The sequence below is a fragment of the Eptesicus fuscus genome, chromosome 11, assembly GCF_027574615.1.
Source record: "Eptesicus fuscus isolate TK198812 chromosome 11, DD_ASM_mEF_20220401, whole genome shotgun sequence".
Lineage (NCBI taxonomy): Eukaryota > Metazoa > Chordata > Mammalia > Chiroptera > Vespertilionidae > Eptesicus > Eptesicus fuscus.
This window is the reverse complement of record NC_072483.1, coordinates 81,060,524-81,067,446: the sequence shown is the minus strand read 5'-3', so window position 1 is coordinate 81,067,446 and position 6,923 is coordinate 81,060,524.

The window sequence follows — 6,923 nt, the reverse complement described above, 5'->3', positions numbered from 1 at the left end:
TTTCAGGGGCCATTATTTAACCTGTGCGTATGCTATGATGGTGTTAATTTCTTTACTTCTAAATTTATTTACATTAAATTTAAACCAGTAATTATGTTGAAAAAGTGGATAAATGTTTATACTTTTAGTTGTAAAGCAACTTTAACTTTGCCTCATATAAAATATTTTAATTTCCTTTCTTAAAATATCACTGTGGATCACTGGTTTAAAATAATTTTCCAATTTTAATTTAGGAAGAATACTGTCCTACTGATTAGGAACTACAAGCAGCTAATATATGAAAATATTATATTTGTGGGTATTGGTATCTTTTTTTTCCTATGAAGTAGACATATAATTCCCCTAAGTACTATCAGTAGGCATTCTGCATACTGTTAGTGTAAATTTAAAAGCTACAGATGATATGGAAATAATGCACTGTGTAATTATGATGTATCATATCTATTGTGATTACATCATGCAAAGAAGACAATTCTTATAATTCAAATGATCAAACATAAAAATTTACTAGCTTTTTCATGTTAGAAACTCTTCTAAGTTCCATTTTTTTGAGGAAAAAGGTTTATATTTAAAAATTTATATTACTAAAAGTTAAAGTATACAGTCCTGATGTATTTTAAAACATTTTGGAACTGCTTACCTAAGTTCCTGTAATCATTATTTTTAAAAATATATTTTATTGATTTTTTACAGAGAAGAAGGGAGAGGGAAAGCTAGAAACATTGGTGAGAGAGAAACATTAATCAGCTGCCTCTTGCACACTCCCTACTGGGGATGTGCCCGCAACCAAGGTACATGCCCTTGACCGGAATCGAACCTGGGACCCTTGAGTCCACAGGCCGACGCTCTATTCACTGAGCCAAACCGGTTAGGGCTGTAATCATTATTATTTTAGACAAGCTTGAAAGTGGGAAGTTGTAAAAATTATTATTTCAGTTAAATTAGAAATGAGTTACTTTCAGAATTTGGTAGGTTACAAGATGTGCCCCTTTGTCAAAATATATTTTGGCTTAATTTGCAGATTAAACAGTTGGATGTTTTTGTGTATTCAAGAGTGCATTAGGTTCTTTTAATAGTGAAAATTGAATTACCGCCACAATGAATATTTTATTAATCTTGTACTTGTTCAGTATCTTGCATAGATTCTTATTATAATTGTCCCAAGTTGAATAGTATGTGGGCAATATTGTGTAAAGTGTGTTGGCATTTGTGCATTTAAATTATTTGTGTAAGTAGGGCTTTGAGTGACACTTTTGGTAAAGAAAAGCTATATTTAAATATTCAAGCAATTATATATTTCCATGTGAAATTAATGTGAAGACTAAATGTATTTTTTATAATGCAATTTAAAGAGTAAATTTGTTTTCGATGTTATCAAGATAAAATTTATCAAATATTGAAATTTGTCTCTACTTTCTCACGTTAGGAGGTTTTTCTGGGAATACTTAAGGAATTAGAGAATAATGAAAGCGAAGTTCGTTTTATAAATGGTCTTAGAGATAACAAGAGAATGTAAATGTTGATGCTGGTGAGACAATATTGTTTAACCAAAGATATACAGGTTATGTTCAATGGAGTAATTACTTCAAAAGATTAAAATTAAGCAAGTATTTATTTGTCTGGTGGAGTGGTGGGTTAGCAACTTTTCACTTTGTGTACCTGTATTTAAAGAGTCAATGAACAGGATTGAGTTCTGGAGGCAGTATCTCTATCATTATAAGACACCTGCTGGGAAGAGAATTTTGATCCCTTCGATACCATAGAGTATGTTACGAAGGACAAGAAAACATGGAAGAGTGTATGTATGTCAATGAGGTAGGTGCCTTTGGCCTCAGTAGTAGTGACTTCTGTTTGTTTTTGTTTTTTTTTGGCCCAAGATTGTATTATATATGAACAACAGCCTGCTCTATAATAAAAAAAAATTACTAAAGTAAAAATATAAAATGGAAGTCCAGTCTCTTATAAAGGACTTTAATGTATAGAAAAAACATGGAAAATATTGAAAAATCATGTAATTAGAGAATTACACATCAAAATGTCAACTTTCAAAGATGAGAGGCTGAGGAAGAATCTCAATATTTCCTTATACTCTTAAGGAAATAATACATTTAGTATGTTTCCTTTGTTCTTATCATTTATGGATATATTTTAAAAGTTATCCCAATGTATTTTCAGCTATTTACTTTGATTAAGGGATAGGTCTAGGTTGAAGTATAGTTTGTTGCTGAATCATTTTTTAATCCTCACCTGAGGATATATTTTTAGAGAGAGAAGTGGAGAGAGAGAGAGAGAGAGAGAGAGAGAGAGAGAGAGAGAGAGAAAGAGAAAGAGAAATACCCATGTGAGAGGGAAACATTGATCAGTTAGTTGCCTCCTGCATGTGCCCAGACTGGCGATTGAACCTGCAACCTAGGTATGTGCCCTGACTGGCTATCGAACCTGCAACCTTTTGGTGTACAGGACGATGCTCCAGCTGAGCCACCCAGCCAGGGCTTTGCTGGATTTTTAAATAAGTATGAATTTATTTTTTCCTATGTTTATAATTTATTGCATGCATGTTATATTTTACATGCATTTTCCCCCTAAGTTTTTAAGCTGGACATGTGTGTGCACATCTTGAGCCCTTACTAAGTGCCAGACATTGTTCTAAGCTTTTAACCTGAATGATCTCATTTGATCTTCAAAGAGCCCTTATGAGTTAGGTACTATAATTGTCACGAATAGCAAATGAGAAAAGTGAGGCATAGACCCTCAATTTGGGGATTACAAATGAATTATTACTGTAATCAAATTGAAATTAAAATTAATCTCCATTGCCATCCCCATCCCTACTCCCAGGCCACCAGTTACCTTCTGCCTTTACAGTTTCCTATAAGTGGCCTCATGCAATATGTAGTCTTTTTGTGTCCGGCTTCTTTCACTTACCATAATGTTTTTGAGCGTTTTCCATGTTGTATCATGGATCAGTATTTTCCTTTTTGTTGCTGAGTAGTATTTACAGTTAGTTTTTACTAAAGCTGGTAACAGAATGCAGGTCTGCTGATAACAAATATGATAGAAGCTGTTGGGCTGGAGGCTAGCTGTTGTTTATACTTCTCATACCTGTTACCCTTGATTGCTCCCCAATTCCAAGACCAACCAGCTATCTGCCTTTTTGAGTGCTCTTATCTAATACTTGAATGCTTTATGCTTCATCTGTCTTTGACTCTTATTCCCTTTACTGCGTATCTGGGCATTCTTTTCTACTGTGCTTTATGAATTCTCACGTTCAGTGTCAACACATTGCTTTGTGTTCTAGGTCCTTTCACAACATATTGCTTGCAGGTGACCGAACGGAGAATCATATCCAGAATGCCCATTATCCTAATCTTCATGTGCCATAGAGCTAGGAAGTATTGATGGTACTTGTCATGGTGGACATTCTTAAGATTACTCTTCTACATAACCACCATTACATCACCAAAATCATTGATATGATATAATTAACATCGAGATGATATAACCCTCTACTCCATATAACTTATTTGGATTTTATAGATTGCCCCAAAATATCCTCTGTAGGTCCAGGATTTGATCCAGCATCACACACTGTTAAGACTTTAGTTTCTATCAGTGTGGAGCAGTTCCTCAGCCTTTCTTTGTATTTGATAACTTGACATTTTGAAGTGAAGTGTATAAACCAGTTGCTTTGTGGAATGTCTCTCAATTTGAGTTTGTCTGGTGTTTCTTTATAATTAATTAATGCTTTTTGTGTGTGTGTGTGGGGGGCAGTAATTTTGTGGGCTTATCAGTGTATCATAACAGCAACTATGTGATGTCTGTTTAAATAAAGTGGTGATTAAAGATATCCAGTCTTTGTCCTTATTTTAGAAGGTGAGCGTCTGATAATCTAAAATGGGGGGCTCTCATAGAGGGTGAGTTAACAAATAGTTATATTTTTTCACAATTGAATTTTGAGGCCATGGTTACTGAAAATTGCAGTTATTTACTATCTAACTTATAGACTAGACGCCCGGTGCATGAAATTCATGCAGGGGGGGGGGGTGTATGGTCCCTCAGCCCAGCCTGCACCCCTCCAATCTGGGACCCCTCGAGAGATGTCCAACTGCCCGTTTAGGCCCAATCTCACAATCCAGGACTGCTGGCTCCCAACCGCTTGCCTGCCTGCCTGCCTGATTGTTCCTAACCACTTCTGCCTGCCAGCCTGATCGATACCTAACTGCTCCCCTGCTGGCCTGGTCACCCCTAACTGCCCTCCCCTGCTGGCCTGGTCACCCCTAACTGCCCTCCCCTGCCAGCCTGGTCGCCCCCATCTGCCCTCCCCTGCAGGCCTGGTCCCTCCCAACTGCCCTCCCCTGCAGGCCTGGTCCCCACCAAGTGCCCTCCCCTGCAGGCCTGGTTCCTCCCAACTGCCTTCCCGTGCAGGCCATCTTGTGTCCACATGGGGGCAGACATCTTTGACCACATGGGGGCAGCCATCTTGTGTTGGAATGATGGTCAATTTGCATATTACTCTTTATTAGATAGGATAAGATAGTAGCTTAGCCATACATTTTACAAATACTACTTATACCACTACTATGTGCCTGGCTCTCTGGTGGGTGCCAAGGCTCCATGCATCAACCAAGCAGATCTCTCTCTTCCTCTCATTAACTGATAAGAGTGAAAGAATTTCAATAGTGGTAAGTCAGTGGATTTGCAACATAATTTGTATGCGTTCTAAAGCTCATTAATAAACCTAAATAGATAACACAAGATACTGCTATTAGGCATTGAAAAATCTCTCCATGTGCTGAGACCCATTGCAAGGCATGTCTCATCATTATCCAAAAAGATTGTTTTCCTGTGTTTGCATTATTTAAGAATAAGTATATATGCACTTCTATATTCATAGCAGTGCTATTTACAGTAGCTAAGTTCTGGAAACAACCCAAGTGCCCATCAGTAGATGAATGGATAAAAAATCTGTGGTACATTTACACAATGAAATACTATGCAGCTGTAAAAAAGAAAGATCTTTTACCCTTTGAGATAGCATGGAGGGACCTGGAGAGTATCATGCTAAGCGAAATAAGTCAGTCAGAGAAAGACAAGTATCACATGATCTCACTTATATGTGAAATCTAATGAACAAAATAAACGGATGAACAAATTAGGCCCAGAGCCATGGAAGCATGGCATAGACTGATGGATCTCAGAGGGAAGGGGGGAGGATGGGCAACGAATAACCAAAGAACTTATATACATGTATACATAATCTATGGACACAGACAATAATAGTGTGGTGAAGGCCTGGGGTGGGGTAAGAACTGGGGGGAAATGGGAGACATCTGTAATCCCCTCAACAGTGGGTGGGTAGGAAGAGATCAACCAAAGAACCTGTATGCATATATGCATAACCCATGGACACAAACAATAGGTAAATGAAGGCCTGGGGTGGGGGTTAGGGGGTGGGGGTGGGCTAGAAGAGGTCAATGGGGGGGGGGGAAGGGGACATAATATTTTCAACAATAAAGATGAAAAAAAGTGACTTCTTACACTAAAAGAATATATAATAATCTCTCCTATGTTGGTTTGATACACAGACTCACTTAGTTACTAATCTTAGCACAAAAATGATTTCCTAAGGACAATTTGGTATATTCATCAGATGTTTAGCTTTTGAGTTGAGAAATTTTCAGCTCTTTTGAACTTGAGAAACAGAGGATTTTGTTTAAATAGTTTCTAGTCATGAAATAAGTGATATCTGCCATCCATTGAGCTGAAACTATTTTAGTAGATAAATGACTACTGGAAAATGAGTTCTTCCCCAGCTGGTTGCTCAGTGGCTAGAGTGTCATTCCACAGACTAAAGGGTCACGGGTTTGATTCCGTCAAGGGCACGTACCTTGGTTGCAGGCTCAATCCCAGGCACATGTGAGAGCCAACCAATCAATGTTTCTCTCTGTTTCTCCCCTGCCCTTCTACTCTAAAATAAATAAATATCAGTGGAAAAAATATCCTCAGGTGAGGATTAACAAACATAAACAAAAGGAGTTATTTTACTGTATCAAATCGTAGCCTCTTACTGAAGTTTTTACACAGTGAAATACTATGGGCCAAGGATATATTTACTTGAGTCTTTGAGGTAGCCTTGATATCTCTATAGGGTCAAAGAAACAACTTGACTTTTATAACTGGTAATTTTTCAGTTTTCGTACTGGGCATGCTACCTAACACATCTATAAACTAGCAGAATTACAAAGTTCCTCTTCTTCCTGTTCCTACATAAAATGTGGCATTACAATGTGGGACAGTCCTTTGAGGAACAAACAAAGCATAGTAACCCCAAAGTGCCCAGAAGAATCAATAGCAAGTGTCAGGTAGCACTGGGAGCCAGTCATTTCTTCAACTGTACCAGATGATCACACGAGAGCACAGAACACGAGGATAGTTATAAGTGGCAGAATAAAAACAAAAATATTAGTATAAACTATCATCAAGTGGCCCCCTTAAAAGGTGATGACAGCTGGGCCATTTTTTTTTTTTTGCTTCCCCCCCGACAGCTGGGCCATTTTTAGTATGTTTGGATCATCTGGTTAAATTACCTAGCACTTAATAAAAAATGGAACTGCCATTTGACCCAGTGATCCCACTTCGAGGAATATATCACAAGAATTCAGAAACACCCATCAGAAAGAATATATGCACCCCTATGTTAATAGCAGAGCAATTTACAATAACTAAGATTTGGAAACAGCCTAAGTGCCCATCAGCAGATGAATGGATTAAAAAGCTGTGGTACAATGGAATACTATGCAGCTATAAAAAAAGAGAGAATTCTTACTATTTGCAATAGCATGTATAGAACTAGAGAGCATTATGCTAAGCGAAGAAAGCCATTCAGAGAAAGATAAATATCACATGATCTCACTCATTTGTGG